General features: G+C 46.0%; 1 protein-coding gene across 3 annotated transcripts in view; it reads right to left on the bottom strand.

Moving 5' to 3' along the window:
- The window catches only part of ADAMTSL2 (ADAMTS like 2), a 101,513-nt gene extending 87,174 nt beyond the window's left edge, over positions 1-14,339 (bottom strand). For all 3 annotated transcript variants that reach the window (XM_039507080.1, XM_039507078.1, XM_039507079.1), the window contains exon 1: positions 14,253-14,339. The gene's annotated coding sequence lies outside the window, so the exon portion shown is untranslated. The remainder of the gene's footprint in view (positions 1-14,252) is intronic.
- Positions 14,340-17,094: the final 2,755 nt, after the last annotated feature.

Here is a 17,094-nt window from a genome sequence, read left to right as displayed (position 1 = left end):
CCTCTTTGTGCATGCCTGACTTTAGGCATTTTCACCTCCACATACAATACAACAGGCTAAAGCTTGAAAGAAACATTAATAAAGACAGAGGGATGGGGGTGGGAGAATCAGAATTGACCAGAAAAACCACGATCACCACATGACTCCTGCCTGTATTTCAAGATAATGTATGCAGCAGACCTGCCAAGTCCCACTCATTTGGAGCTAGACTCATGTTTGGGATTAATTTTAAGGCAGCTCTTAAAGCATCTCAGTCTCACAAAGAAGAATTTGGCTGCCTTTGCCAAGGAAACCTTTAAACAAAAAAAATCTCACTTGCCATTTTTCAACCTCTCATTCATTTAAAATTGTCATCACCTGGGAGCTGTGGGGCAGTCTGTTTAGACAACTGTTTTTCTGGTGCAGCATCACAGTCTATTTCCCGGTCAGTGAGCAAAAGTACATTGATGCTTGGCTTGGTAGTTTTTGGAGAGAGGGTTTTCATTTCTTCATAAATACAGTGCCCCAGGATGTTGTCATCCAACTAGGCACAGATAAGCAGAAGAACAGACAGCAGCTTTACCAGGCAGCTCACGCTCTTCTCAAAGTGTACCTTAACAAGGCTGGTTGAAAATTTCCCATCAATACATTTTTTGTTTATGGAAGATTGGGGTTTCAACTAAATGAAATTTTTCTCAAAAAGTGCCTGTTTTTTTGTCCAAAAAACCCCCAAACACCTGAAAACTGAAATCTTTCACTTTGGATAGCTCACTGTGGTGTCTCATGGGTGTTGTAGTTTAATTTCCTCAAGTCTCTGTTCTCCTCTTTGGGACAGGCTTCTTCCACATACTACATCTCCCATAGTGCATCATGGTTACAGGTGCTCATGATGCAACCACCTCCCATCACCATGAGAGAAAATCAGAGTGCACCATGGGAAATGTAGTCCAACCAGGAAGCACCACCTATCGAGGAAAATGTGGGCACGAGGCACCTGAACTACAAGTCTCATGAGGAACCATGGCAGCATTTCCAAAGCAAAATATTTCTATTGTTAGTCAAAATATATATCTGTTTTTGATTATTCATCAAAAAGTCTAAATTTCCCATGAAAAAAAGGCCATGTTTTGAACAACTCTAGCCTCAACCCTTCCCTGGAGGGAGTCATCAGTACACATAACAAGACAGCTTGGTTTCTATGCTTACTCAGTGCTCGGCCTCATTGTCCAGACCATACACAAGGATGCTTTTTATAAGGACGGGTTTTGTGATGAAGATTTCTGTCCTTCAGAGGCTGGACTGAGAACCTCAAACCCATTCCTTTCAGTCACTGAACAGCCATCAGATTGTAAATCACTGTTGTCCTCAATCAGATTGGGTCGGGGGGGTAGGCTGCACTGCCAGACCCCTGAACCACAGTCACAACAAGAGGGAAGGTAGAGTTCCCCAGGAGAGATCTGAAAATCAAATGATCTGCTTCAAAACTTGACAGATTCAACCTAACGATCACTTGGAAATTTGGGGCAAAATCCTGGCCCCACTGAAGTCAATGGCAAAACTCCAATTTTGATTGCAATGGGACCAGGACTTTGTCTTTGATCCGGCTGCCAACCCTTCTGGTGTCTCACCTACTTCCCCTTGGAATAAACATGCTTCAGTGATTTCTCTCGTGTGGGTATAGTTGAGACCTTCAGGTTGTGTATTTCCTTTCAATAGTCAAACGTTATTTACTCTCTCCCTCACTACTGTGAAGGTGAACAACTCAGAGAGGTTATATTCTGTAGCATCCAGTGTAATATAAATAAACCTCCCTCTATCTTGTTTCTTAGGCATCTGTTGTATCTTAATCACCCTGGAATCCTTAGCAATTCCATACCACGCCAGTCAGAGGAACTCACGTTGTGAAACTGTCTGCAACATGTTCAGCCACTGACTCACTGCATGGCGCCAGCCGGGTCAGTTGCTTTGTGGGTGCTGCCGTTTCATCATCTACTAAATGGGGATAATTCCCCATGTTTAAGATCTTTAGACAAAAGACTCTATAAAGGCAAGGTGTTGACTAGTATTTAGTGCCTTCTATCAAAGATCTCAAAGCACTAGAGGTAATTGGTGTAGTTTGCAGCAAGGGAGATTTGGGTTAGATATTACAAAAAACTTTCTAATACAAGGATATTTAAGCTCTGGAACTGGTTACCTAGGGAGGTTGTGGAATCCCTGTCACTGCAGGTTTCTAAAAACAGGTTAGACCAACCCCTGTAAGAGATGTTCTAGTATACTTAATCCTGCCTCGGTGCAGGGGGATGGACTAAGATGACCTCTGGAGGTGCCTTCCAGCCCTACATTTCCATGATTCTAAGATGAACAGAGCAATCTGCAAATTTCCTTCTTTCTTGAGCTGCTTATCCCAGAAGCTGTGCTGAATTTTAAATGACTATTTTGGACCAATGAGTTGTGGAAAAACCATCTAACACAGGCTTGGAATGACTGTTGCTTCTCCTTTTCATCTTCTGCTTTGGACCAAATTCTACTCTGAGTTGCACTCATCAATGCAAAGTGACTTCACAAAAGTCAATGGAGTCACTCCAGTCTGACACCCAGCCAACTTGAAATCAACAGAGTTCATTTGGGTTGGCACTGCAGTAAATGGGAGCAGCGCTGAGCCTGTCTCATACAAACCATTGTCAGAAAAACCTCCAAGATGTGTCAGAGATTCAGCTGCTCAGACCTTTAGAAACCGAAAAATGATGGCCAGATCCTGCTTGTTTTCTCCATGCAAAACATCGTTTAATTTCTGTGGAAATTTGAAGCGAGAAAGGTGATCAGAATTTGGTCCTTCAACTAGAAAAATTACAAGAACAAACTGCATTGTGAGATTTCCATTAGTTCACACTTCCAGCGATGCCAGAAACTCTGCAAGGAAATCCTTCCTTGCAATAGCTTTGGTACTTTAGCTTCCAGCTCTGGATAGAACCAGGAAGTGCCAGAGGCAGCCATGAAAACTAGAAAGACATTTGGATTTTCAGTTACGCAAATTTTCTGAAAAAGTCCCATTTGGGTTTGGCTGGATTTTGGAGGATGAAGGTTCTAGACAGTTGGATTATTTTATCCAAACCAATTTGCCTAGCCCCCGAATAACTCCATTCCACTAGTGGAAGGTGGAGATTAATGGTGCCTATTGTGCAGTAGATGCTAGTTTCTACCCAAGCAGATCAGAGACAATGTTTGCTCCATCTCTGTTCAGGCTAAAGGAAAGATCATACACAAGATTATTTCAGGATGCCAGGATCTCTGCTCGGAGCATTTGGTTTACATTAATTATATCTGGACGGACAGACAGACAGACAGAAAGAAATTTACGCATAATTCTGATAATTGCCCAGCTACAAAATGAAGATTATAGATGTATGTCTTGTATCTTAACACCTACTGCTCTAAACCACTTATGAAACACAGAACAATGTAACTCAGCTTAGCAGAAGCATCCTATCAATATAAGCCAGTCTGCAGAGCAATTCAGCTGGCGATAATAAAGATGCACACAGAGTCCGTAATGTTTTCAAGGACGCTAATGGGAATCTTTCTTCGGAGTTTTTCCCTCCTCCCCCTTTTCTTATCAACACAAAAGTCCCAAGAAAGCCTGGAAAAAGATAAAACAAATACTATTCCTGACAGGATGGCAAATACTGGGAGTTGTTGAGGAATCTGAGTAAAAGTCAATTGTAAAGAGAAAAATAAAGGTTGGGGGGAAGGTATGTGAATTCATTAAAAAAAAATCTCATTTCTTTGCAGCGAATGGAGTCACTGCAATGGTTCTTTGGTGCCCTTTCACTGTATGCATTTCAGATGCAGGTGAAGCAGAGACAGGAACAATGAAGAGTACCAAAAGGTGGGGATGTTGTATACGGAAGGAACTGAGAGAAAAAACTCCTGGATTCTACTCCGCGCTCTGCCGCCACATCACTTAACCTCGGTGCCTCCATTTGCTAATGGACTGAGATACAATGGTGATGGGCCACCTTATTAATCTACTAGGCAGCTGTGGTGCGACATGGGTTCAGTTTGCTTTCCTCCAACCCTGCCAGACCATTGAACAAGGGGTCAGGCCTGGGATCTGATAGCAAGACTCTCCACGTGGTTGTGAAGACCCCTTGTTCCAGCTAGGGCAATGCTTAATTTTTACACAGTCAGCAGGAGAAAGAGAGACCATTTTCTTTGCTCTACTCCACAAGAGAGTGGAGTTAATGTCTAACACAATATCCAATAGCCATTCACTCACACCTGCTGAAGGCAGGAACTCTGGGGCACCAGCAGGGCCGCCCAGTGGGGCAATTTGCCCCAGGCCCCGGGCCCCACAGGGGCCCCGCGAGCCCGGGCCCAGCAGTGGTCCGGGTCTTCGGCGGCATTTCGGCGGCAGGGGGCCCTTCAGTGCTGCCGAAGATGCGGAGTGACTGAAGGGCCCCCCGCCGCCAAAGACCCGGACCGCCGCCGGGTGAGTACAAGCACCGCAGCTCCTCTGCTTTGCCCCAGGCCCCCTGAATCCTCTGGGCGGCCCTGGGCACCAGGACCTCTTGGTCCCTGAGTTCAGAGGAGACCTTCCGCATCTGGCAATACGTACACACTGGCTGGTGCTCAGCTCCCTCTGGGTGAGAGCCAGCACAACAGGATGTGGGGAATTATAGACCAGTCAGCCTAACTTCAATACCTGGAAAGATATTGGAACAAATTATTAAACGATCAATTTGTAAGCACCCGGAGGATAATAGGTTTATAAGGAATAGCCAGCACGTATTTGTAAAGAACAAATTATGCCAAACTCACCTAATTTCCTTCTCTCGACACGGTCACTGGCCTAGTAGATAGAGGGGAAGCAGTATATGGGATGTATCTCGATCTTAGTAAGGCTTTAAGGAAATGTGGTCTAAATGGAATTACTATAAGATGGGGCACAACTGGTGAAAGACAGCACTCAAAGGAGTAGGTATCAGTGGTTTGCTGTCAAACTCGGAGAGTGTATCTAGTGGCATCCCACAGGGGTCAGCCCTGAGTCTAGTCCTACTCAGGATTTTCATGAATGACTTGTATAATGGAGCGGAGAGTGCGCTTATCCAATTTGCGTATGACACCAAGCTGGGAGTAGTTGCAAGCACTTTGAAGGACTGGATTAGAATTCAAAACAACCTTAACAAATTGGAGAAATAAAGACAAGTGCAAAGTACTTCACTTAGGATGGAAAAAATCAAATGCACAACCACAAAATGGGGAATAACTGGCTAGGTGGTGGTACTGCTGAAAAGGATTGGGGGTGGTATAGTGGGTCACAAATTGAACATGAGTCAATGTGACTCAGCTGCAAAAAAGGTTAATATTCTGGGGTGTATTAACAAGATTATATGCAAGACATGGGAGGAAACTGTTCTACTTTACTCAGCACTGGTGAGGCCTCAGCTGGAAAACTGTGTCCAGTTCTGGGTGTCACACTTTAGAAAAGATTTAGCAAATTGGAGAGAGTCCAGAGGAGAACAACAAAAATGATGAAGGTTTAGGAAACCTGACCGATAAGAAACAGTTAAAAAAACTGGACGTGTTTATTCTGGAGAAAAGAAGATTGAGTGGGGGGACTTGACAATAGCCTCCAAATATGTTAAGGGCTGTTATACAGAGAAGGGTTATGTCGACTGAAGGTAGAACAGGACGTAATGGGCTTAATATGCAGCAAGGGAGATAGAGATTAGATATTAGGAATTGAGCCCGTTTCTCAGAAGCTGAGACACGTTAGCATACTACCGTCCTCTTCCAATCCCCAGCTACGGGCCCACTCTCCGCCCCTCAAACCCACCTGCACATCCCAATGATATTATGATGATTTATTATTAGCATTCCAGTATCACCTAACAGCCCGTCATGCAGCAGGATTCCACTGGACTAGGCCGTGTACGCACACAGAACAAAAAAACTCAAAAGAGCTTGAATTTGTCTACACGGGGAAACTGACCAGCACAGCTGTGGTGGGAGAGCTCCCCATGTCGACACTCTATTCTGAAATAAAAATCACTTTATTCCGGAATAATTAGTGTGCTTCCAAAACAGAGTCATTATTCAGGCATAAAATCATCCAGAGTGGTTTGCAAAATAGCTTGCTCCTCAATAGCTCCACCGGTCAATTTCCCTGTGTAGATAAGCCCGCCATCTAAGTAAACTAGATATGCAGATAACAGTGACTCAGGCCAGAACACTCTCCCCCTATAAGCAAGATTCGCCATCCAAGAGCTTGTGAAACTAAAAGCTCTCCACAAGCTACTGCTTCCAGTTTGTTATTTCACAACACACTTCCATGCCCAAGGTAAAGTTGCAACAACATATCTCCTCTGCGTGGTTCAGGGGCCTGGGTGGGTCACATGCCAGAGCCTCAGCTGACCCACGTCAGAGGTGATTAATTTATCAGGCTTCTGGCACCCGCCACTGCCTGGGAGAAAAACAATATCCCAAATTCCACGCTGTCCCCACCCACCAGCTGTGTCTTGGGGCGAGGTGGGGCTGGGGAGGTGAACATTCCTAATCAGCTCACAGAAGCTGCTTGACATCAGGAGCTGATGACTGGGACAGGGCCAGACTCGGGGTGTCCGGTTATACAAGTGACACTAGACAACGGACTGTCATCTTGGGGGCCCTGCAGGGAGAGTTCCTAACAAGGATATTACACAGGCTCTCTATGCAGGACCAGAGAAGGCTCTAACAGAGACATCGCTGGCCTCATTCACGAGCAAGTATATGACGCTGGAGCCACCCACTCCACTGGCTCTTGTGCCCAGTCATTTTATTTGCTTACGTTTACATGTGATGGCTCATTATTAAATTGCAATTTATACAGTCGCTCGGCTGGGGAATCCAGCAGGTGTCAGGGCAAAGGAGCTCAGGGACCATAGTCGTCTCCTGTGATTGGCTGCAAAAAGCTTAACTGACACAGGGATGAGCCATGCAGCGACCGAACCACAGAATTATCGGTCGCCTGGGAATCTGTGTTCATTTTAAATGAGCAGCCAGTGATTCAGACCTAATTAAATGCACGTTAATCTGTATAATTGGTGACATCCGCCAGGCCTTTTAAGTGACACTTTAACCATGTCGTTCTAAATCAGTGGCAGGGTCGGTGGGTAGTGATCAGGGACATGGAGAAGCTCTGCTACAGATTGTAAATCAACTCCAAGTCCCTTACTAAGCCTGTGGCATGTGGTAGTGAGTTTGGAATACATCTCTGTCCACCCTCAGCCCCATCAAAGAGCTAAGCTAGGAACAAAGAGCACAATGATATCATTCAGATGCTGAAAAGCACTTGTACTGTGGACAGCCAAAAAAAAAAGGAGATTTTTCTTCCCCCCCTTCCCCCGTCGCCTTTCCCCCTGAATTTCAGTGACAGGCTGATAGCTCTGGCTGGAACCAGGCATAGTGAGACAAGCTTTCCCTCCACAACGCCTAGCCAAAGTACGTTAATCCTGACCTGCACCACCCTTTGTTACTCCCATCCTCAGACCTCACAGGACTCTGCCAATGCACCTCAACCATCCTGAGCAGCAAAACATACCTCTGCTTCTCCAGCCCTGGGCCTCTCCAGAGCTCAGATTGCCAGGCTCGGAGCTGTGGATGGGTAAGGCACTGAGGATGAAGATTCAAACTTAGGCCACCAGAGGTGACCGGTCAGCATATTAAAGCCATTGCACTAACGAGACTCCCCCTCCCCCCCCAAAGAGATTCAAACTTCCCCATGACGTCAGACCATTTGTATAAGAAAGAAGCGGGGTGGGAAAGACAGCCCATTATTTATCCGAAAAGGTCACAACTGAGCTGGAATATGCAGAAGTTGGATGCGCGTCGTCTGGATGAGGCCCATGTCTCTTCGAAAGAGATTTTGCGATTCCTCTCATTTGCTTGCTGTGGCATTTTCATCACAGTAGTTCTCCTTATGCAATTACATAAAAAATAGCTAATGAAATCTCTGTGACACAAAACACGAACGTTTATATTGGCCTCCCCGTGCCGCGGAGTTGATCTTGGCCCGGATGCCCAGACAGACATTCTGCATTCTTCAGAGATTAAGCATTGAAATGTTCAGGAGAAACCCAGCTGACTTCTCCCCACTGTAATCACTGCACTAATTCCAAACACATGGTAGCTGTCCAGGGAGAGGGGAATACATATATCATACACACACACACATTACATATCTATATACACACACAGGGATGGATAGATATATAATGAGCATGTATAGATATGCATATACAAGAGGCCAAGCCAACTGCTTGGCAAAAAAACATTTTTGGTAGAAATAAGGTACTTAAGCAAAATTGTTAAGAAAATAGCAGGAATGATGAATAATGGTCTCGTTTGGATGGGGATCCAGACCTCTAGTAATGCTTGGAGCACCCCCAAGCCTGACCCCGGAGAGTTTTGATGATATCATCTCTCTATGTCGACAGAGCGCCTCTCCGTCACTTTCAGTTTTTCGACCCATGAAATGTCAGGCCCCAGTCAAAATAAACACACTCAAGAGGTTTTGGGCAATGAAAATCTGTTCCGTGTGTGTGTGAGGGGGGTGCCTTTTAAATTGTGTCTGTCTCCTGTTTTTAAAAAAAAAAAAAGATTATATATATATAAAGAAGAGGTGCTAAAACTGCCTTTGTTTTTGTTTACCTAGATGGTGAAGTCCAAAAAACTGAGATATTAAGATTTATGGGAGAAATTCAGCTCTTGGGGGGGGGAGGATGGTCCAGTGGTTAAGGACATAGCCGAGGTGTGGATGAGCTGCATTCAGGTCCCTGCTCTGCCACAGATGTCCTGTGTTAGCCTCTCTGTACCTCAGTTCCCCATCTGTAAAATGGGGGTGATAGCCCTGCCCTGCCTCACAGGGGTATTGGGTGGATAAAAAGATTGTGAGGTGCTCCACGAGTTTCAGGAATGGGGACCATTCACACAACGCAGTCAACCTGTGGAACTCATTGCCAGGGGATGCTGTGAAGGGCAAAACCATAACTGGATTCAAATGAGAGTTAGATACATTCATGGAGGGTAGGTCCATCAATGGCGATTAGCCAACATGGTCAGGGATGAAACCCCATGCTCGGGGTCTCCCTAAGCCTCTGACTGCCAGACTCTGGGACTGACGACAGGGGATGGATCACTTGATGATTGCCTGTTCTGTTCATTCCCTGTGGGGCACCTGGCATTGCAAGACAGGCTACTGGGCTAGATGGATCATTGGTCTGACCCAGTATGGTCGTTGTTATGTTCTCAAGATGATAGATAGATAGATAGATAGATAGATAGATAGATAGATAGATAGATAGATAGATAGATAGAATTTCAAGGTGCAAAGTGTTGCATTGACAGGGCCTGGGTCCATAGGTCTCTGTTTATCCATGGAACACATACAGCACGGACAGCAGCAGTGTCCAAATCTTCCCACGTCTCCTTCCATAACATTTCTAAGACCCAGCCTTTTCTTTCTGTCCACCCAGCTAAAACTCTCCTCTGGGTCCTTGTTGCCCCCCATGTTGATCACTGCCACCCCCACTTCTCTCTGAGCTTCCTCCAGTCCATGCAAAACAGAGCTGCTGTGATCATCTCCCTGGCTTCTCACTCTGATGATGTCACTCCCCTCTTTCCTACCAGATCAGGTTCAAGCTTCTTGTCCGCACCTTTTTAAATCTCTGCCTCACTTCCTAGCTCTCCATCCTGGCCTCTGAACCCCTACATCCACCAATCCACCAGTGGTACCAGCATCACTCCCACATTGGTCTGCCTTTGCTGCAGCTGGCTGCTTGGTCTCAAAAACACGACCCTTGCAAACAACAGAGAGAAATTGCAGTAATGAAGGATGCACGTGACAACGCTCTAGTAGATGGATCTTTGGGCAGAGCAAGTGATTACTGCAAATGTGCAACACCTGGCCTGCTGACATTGACAAGTGACCAGGCCCTTCAAATCCTGGCACTCTCCTTATTTGGTGTTTGCTCAGGCAAACTGCCCTGCAAAGTCATTTAAAAAATGTTGAGATCCTTGGAGGAGAAGGTACAAAGTGTTAATAAGAGTTGAGTTCATTTAAAATGTTAGCAATGAGAAAAGAAAAGAAAACCAAACCAAACCAAACCTTAGGTTCATCTACTAAGTACAGTGGCCTGCAGATCCTGGTTGACAGAAGCTGAACCTTCCCGTTCACTCAAATGAGGAGCAACCAAAGATCGTTTTTCAGAGGACAAGCACACGTCAAGGTTGTTTCTTTGTACTCTCCCGTCTGTCTGTATCCATCTATGGTCTCTTGCCTTATACTTAGATTGTAAGCTCCTTGGGGCATGGACCGTCTTTTAGTTCTGTGTTTTGTCAGTGCCTAGCACAATGAGGCCCTAGTCCACGAAATAATAAGAACGGCCATACTGGGTCAGAGCAAAGATCCATCTAGCCAGTATCCTGTCTGCCAACAGTGGCCAATGCCAGATGACCCAGAGGGAATGAACAGAACAGGTTATCATCAAGTGATCCTTCTCCTGTCGCCCATTCCCAGCTTCTGGCAAACAGAGGCTAGGGACACCATCCCTGCCCATCCTGGCTTATAGCCATTGATGGACCGATCCTCCATGAACTTATCTAGTTCTTTTTTGAACCCTGTTATAGTCTTGGCCTTCACAACATCCTCTGGCAAAGAGTTCCAAGGGTTGACTGTGCATTATATGAAGAAATACTTCCTTTTGTTTTTTTAAACCTGCTGCCTATTAAGGATGAGATTTTCAGAAGCACTCAGCATTGGCCTAAGTCTGTTCCCACTGACTTCAATGGCAGTTTTACTATTAATTTCAAAAGGAAGAGCATTACACCAAAAGTGAGCACTTCTGAAAAGCCCACTTTATAGTCGAAAGAAAGAAAGAAAGAAAGAAAGAAAGAAAGAAAGAAAGAAAGAAAGAAAGAAAGAAAGAAAGAAAGAAAAAGTCTGTTCCCCCCAGTGAAAACAGGCTTGGTGGTCCCTTCCTATTCCCTTCCTTGCACACAACAAAACCATCTTTGCAGAACTGGGCCATCTCTGTTCAGTAGAGGGGGCAGCACGTCATGGTGGAGGTGCATTGGCAGAGCTGTGGGAGAGCCCAGGACTGGAGTAGCAGAGATCTGATGGGTCAGGACTGGGGTGCACTGGCAGAGCTTCATGCAGAGGTATGAACAGCACTTGTCCTCATTAGGCCAGGGTCTAGTCAGTGCTATAAGGCCTTCTCTTGCGTGAGCACTAAAGATATAGAAAAGAGCTGGCTTGTATCCAGCTGCAGCCCTCAGACACCGATTTGGTTTAATTAATTTCTTAACTGTTCCATTAAAGACCGCTTTGAAAATGGTAAATCCTGCCTAGTCCCTAACTAACTGAATGCCGTATGCAGCCAGGAGTCCCTCAGGACTCAGACTGAGAGCGTTTCTCCTACCCGTTAACATGCAAGGAATACGAGTCCAGCTGAAGCCTCTTGTCCTCCCCTTCAAGATGCTGCATAATTCTGCCCTATCCCTCCTTTTCCGCTCTCATCCCTTCCCGCATCATTCCCCACCCCTTCCGTTCTGCCAGGGACGCCAGCCTTGCTAAGCCTTTCATCAGCTTCTCCAGTGATCATCTCCACGCTACCCTGTATGCCCCTCACCGGGCTAGTGTTCAAGGCTACTATTCTCCCTACTGCTGCCAGGACACCTACAAGAATTTAGCCAACCGATAAACGGGGTTTTGTGTCTTTTGCTCATTACACAACACACATACGATACAGGAACCACGTCCCCCCCATCTCCCCTGGAGTCACAACCCCAAAAAGGATTTCAGAAGGTCTGTTTAAAAGTCTCACTAACAATCAATGGGGGATTTCTGGGGGATGCAGCCAAAGAGAATATAGGGAGTAGAAAGAGCCCATGGAGCAGCGATAACCCTTTATATCGATCCATAGATCCCAAGGCCAGAAGGGACCTCTGGGACCATCTAGCCTGACCTCCTGTATAACACAGGCCGTAGATCTTCCCCCATATAATTCCTGCAGCAGGAATTTTAGAAACAAACCCAATCTTGATTTTAAAATTGTCAGTGATGGAGAATCCACCACGGCCCTTAGTAAATTATTCCAGTGGTTAATTACTCTCACAGTCAAAACTTTACACCTCATTTCCAGTCTAGCTTCAACTTCCAGCTATTGGGTTGGATTATACGTTTCTCTGCTACATTGAAGAGCCCACTATTAAAATATTTGTTCCCCTTGGAGGTACTTATCAATTGCAATCATGTCGCCCCTTAACCTTCTCTTTATTAAGCTATCTGACATTGCACTCAATAACATATAGCCAACGTCCATTAGTCACTAATTATGATCATTGTAAGGATGTGTTAGAGGCCTCAGTCCCATCACCATGATATTAAGGTGCCATTACTAAATTAAAAGCGCACACACGGCATTGCCCATAAACCGGCAATAAATACCATACCATGTATGGTAAGCCCCTGGTCCCTCTGTAAACTAGCAGGTACATTGCCGCCTGGATATGCTGGTGCTACATCCATTCCGCTCCCTCAAACGCTTACGGGATCTTGAGTGCAAAAAGGAGCATGGCGAGAGAGCTGGCTATGGAAGCTGGCAGTCTTGCTAGGACAGAGATGAGCACTCACATTGCTTTGTTTACCAGCCATTTCACACAGAGTTAAGTGCTTTTTCTTTCCTCATCTTCAACAGAACAATATTAGGGAACCTACTGCTTAATAACTGCGTGGTCGCCCTTAAACAGGTGCCAGTTGAGTGACTAAGGCTGGAACTTGCAAAGGGGCTTAAGGGATTTGAGTGGTGAATTCCCTTAGCATGCTTTGAAAACCTTACCCTAAATGTTACCTAAACATCAGCAGTATGCCTAAGGCATGTCCTATAGTAAGTACAGGGCATATGGCACAGAGTGGGGTAGCTGTATCTATTTACACAAGTAGATCTTATGTTCAATATTTATATAACGCTGGCAAGTTTTTTAATGCCAACCATGACACATGGTATTTTTATAGAGCTTTTCAAAGTCACTTACCAAGGTGGTTACATTTTATTAATTATTATTATTAGAGACCAGCCCAAGCTAAAATCCCAGATCCAGACCCTGGAGCCAAACATTCCCAAAAGTTCAGGGACGTGAGATTTGGGTTCTGAATCTGGTTCCCATAAAATTATAGATTGGGCAGCTGTAGAGATAGGTGTAAGCTGGGAACTCGGACCCGGGTCCGTCTCGAGTTATTACTCCCGTTGCTTTACAGAGAGAGGAAGAGAGAGAGAGAGGAGGGTGAAGTGACTTTCCCAGGGAGTCAGTGGCAGAGGGCTAACTCTAAGCACTAGACAAGACTGTCCTGCCCCAAAAATTCACATCTTACCGCAAAGCATAGGCTGCAGTGGGTATAGTAGACGGCAGGAACTCTAAAAAATCACAGGTCACTATAAAATCAGCCTGAAACATCCTGTGGTGCCTTTAAAGGAAGACATGATTCAAGTGCGAAACCCACCAATGGACCAATCAGCACCTGAGGATACCCACAAAGAGGCTCTCTCTCATTAGGCGAACGTTACCTGCTGCAGGCATGGAAAGGCAAATGCTCAAAGCCACAAGGTAACATTTGACTGAACCCCAAGCCCTCTCTCCTGTCCTGCAGTACTAGGTTTCCCCTCGCCCTGTCTTCCCCCCCAATCTCACTCCTCTTCGGTGCCCTCGCTTTAACGGTGGAACATTTTTTACATACTACAAACCATCCGCAAAACAAGATGTCAGCCCTATAATTGCTTCTGGCGTTGATTCCGTCAGGGCGCAGGCGGGTTCCAAGAATAACAAGGGAGAATGTTAAACAAACAGCAGCCCATTTCTCATGTTGCAGCCAGCGTTCCAGCACAAGGGAAGCGCCCCTCGGCCGTTTACAGGCGCTCTTGTGGTCTGTATTTATGATATGTCTGAAAAAGGCCGAGTTTTATCACCGCTCGCAGAAGGAGAAAGGGAAAAGAAAGAAGGAGTGGGGAGGGGAACTAGCCCCTTTGTCCACTTTCATTAAGAAAACATCCAAAAAAAATTTTATGTCACATTTTAGCAAGAAAAACAGCTGCTGTGGTACTTTAAGGCACAGAAATATTTTGGCCTAGGCTGCATGTTGTGGATATTGGCTGAGTCAAGGTTAGCTGTTAAAAGGCAGAAATTCTAGACCCATACGAAGAAACACAGCGTTCCTTTATATTCAGATAATATTTACTCACAGCCTTTTCTGTTGTTCTGTTTTCCTTTCGGGAGGCTGCCCAGCACCCCTGTTTGTTTACACAGCCGTTGGCCTCGATGGTATTTTGGGTTGACTCTGCAGAGAGATGGATTTGTTTGAAGGTGGAGTGAGGAAGAAGAAATAATAAGGACCCAAGCCTGGAAGCCTTACTCACATGAGTAATCCCCTAGGAGCGTATGAGACTGCTTGTGCAAGTCAGCATGACTTGCGTGTGCAGTGGTTACAGGCTCAAGCAGTCAGACACCACAGCAGAGCTCTTTTATATGGTATGAATAGAATAAGACATCAGGATCCTCTCTAACACCTTCTGGTGCATCTGGGGATTTCACAGCCAAATTCTCCCGTGCGTTCCACCCTCTCTCCAGTGTTGTTCAAAGGGGTCGGGGCAAGAACCTCACAGGTCCAGCAGTGACCGGTTTTAATGCTGAGCCATCTGCTGAGTAGCCTCCCCAGAGTTTGTGGCATGTTGCAGAGAGGTTGGAGCTCTTTTATATCATCCACCTTGGGGGGGATCTGGGTGAATTTTTAATCAATCATGGCCATGCAACAATAATGATACTGTAACAAACTGGTGGCCGTCACAGCTGTCACTAGGTCATACATGCCATGGCTGATTTGAACTTTATGGAGACAGTGGAGATAGCATGTAAGCCCTCTGAATTTAAAAGCCTAGGCCCCTGACACTTGAATTATAGGAGAATCTGCATTATATGTTAGCAGTATATGGCCTATGACACACAGTTGAGGAGCTCTGATTCTATCCAGCAGGGGGCAGTGATACAAACACACATTAGCCTGCTCATTCCTATATAATAGTTAACATTTGCATAGCATTTTTCATGTTCAAAGGCTTTTTCTTCCAACATCCCAGGAGAGAGGCTGGTAAATATAATTATCTCCATTTCAAAGCAGGGGGAAGTGAAGTGGAGTGACACTAAATGAGCAGGTTTCAAAGGGAGTCAAAGGCTGAGTGGGCACTATAGCTGGAGTTCCTGAATGACAGTCCCATTGTCAAATCTCTCCTACTAACAGCCCAGGCAGGCTGAGAGCAGGCACTATCCAAGACACACACACACACACACACACACACACACACACACACACACACACACACACACACACACACACACACACAAGTACAGGTGGCTCTGTCAATGCACCTGCATCCAAACCTGCAACATCTCTGCTCTCCTAGTCCTGGGTCATCATGCAACTCTACCTTTCCACCGCAATCTTGACTTTAAAGACCCCAGTTATTCCAGTCTCCAAAGCAGACAGAGATGGTCGTGCCGAAGGATGCAATGGTTTCTGATACAGATGGACAGTTCGAAGACGCATGAGGCAAAACTTGCAGTGTGGTCCAAATTTCAGCTCAAGACTCTAGAAATTTGTTCTATTACGATTTATTCAGATTTCTAAAAAGTGATTGTAGGTGCCCATCCTGCACTCTGGGCACCACCCTACCAATTAAAAAAAAAATCATAGAGCAGACAGAGAACTGCCTATAAAAACTACCCAACCCCCTCCTCAACACCCTGAGTGCAGAGAGAAAAAAGTGACCTTTGCCCAGCAGGTTAACAAATCTGGACTCTGGAGGACCAAGATGTGGGGCGGAAGTTGCCGAGAACACCTTGCCAGCGGCACCTTCGCTTTTATCCTGAGGGCGCTCCAGCCCAAGGGTCAGAGCTGACACAAGTCCCATAGAGAGAGGCGTTGTTATAGGAAACAAGGCCCCAGATCATGTAGGGCTTCGTGGGTCAGATCTTTGTAGGCTATTCAATGGAGATGCATGTTGGGGACACATTCTAAGTTAAACAAAGGCAACTCAGCAAAGGGATTGAATGGCCAAAGGCTAGATTCGCATAGGTGATGAGATAAAAACAGCCACCGAAAACATTCCCAGTCATTGCAAACCCAGACCACGTGCCTCTTAACTATGGCGGCTCGAAGCCCTCCAAGCTGGAGTTTGAGCAGGGAGCGTCTGGCTCAGCATCTCCATCACCCCACAGGGAACAATTCCATCTCAGTGTCAGGATGGGCTTTGTCGTTTGCTCTGTTTTTCCAGTAAATAGTGTCTCATTAGGATGGAGCTCGCTGGAAGCGGGCAGACACACAGTCTGCCGCAGGGCTGTGCCCACCACAGCAAGCAACGCTGCCCGTACCTATTCTGAGACACTGTTTGTTTGTTTGCTGGAGCAGAACTGGCTGGGAGGATTTCCAACCCCAGCAACCACTCTCCAAACCAGTCGTGCAGCTTATACCAGCCGAAAGGTTGAGCAGCCTCTGTATGTGCAAGGGCACCCGAAGGTTCTCACGGGCCTTTGAACAACCTGGGCTATGCAGGGCCACAATTTCAGTCGCTATTAACATCCCCGGGGAAAGGGAGGAGGAGGCAGAGATATGGCTCCACCCTCCATATCCCATTGGCCAGCCGGGCTGGCTGCAAAGAAGTGGGATGCTGCAGTTACTAAAGTGGGGATAGCAGCGAGCATTCGCCCCTCCAAACGGCATTGTGTGTCCTTGGGGCATGAACCCACCCAGTGCTTCCACTGGGACAATGAAGTTACTCTTGCAGCATTCTGCTTCCTGCAGGGCTCGGTTACTTAGATTGTAAGTGTCGTCCACTTACCCAGTAGTGTTAAATGTTCCCCTCCAGACAAGAGCAGGCTCAAGCTGTAGAAATTCCTGCCATTTGAACTGGGGACCTCCAGTGCTATCACCAGTGTGTCAGTGAAGATAGCAGTCCTCTCAAAAACTCTCCAGGGCAGGGACTCTTCCTGTGTTCACACAATGTCTAGCCCAAGCGGGCCCTAATCTTGGTT

Source organism: Mauremys reevesii, linkage group 19 (assembly GCF_016161935.1).
Source record: "Mauremys reevesii isolate NIE-2019 linkage group 19, ASM1616193v1, whole genome shotgun sequence".
Taxonomy (NCBI): Eukaryota; Metazoa; Chordata; order Testudines; family Geoemydidae; genus Mauremys; species Mauremys reevesii.
Note: the sequence above shows the minus strand (reverse complement) of the source record. Positions and strands in the feature narration are given on the sequence as shown.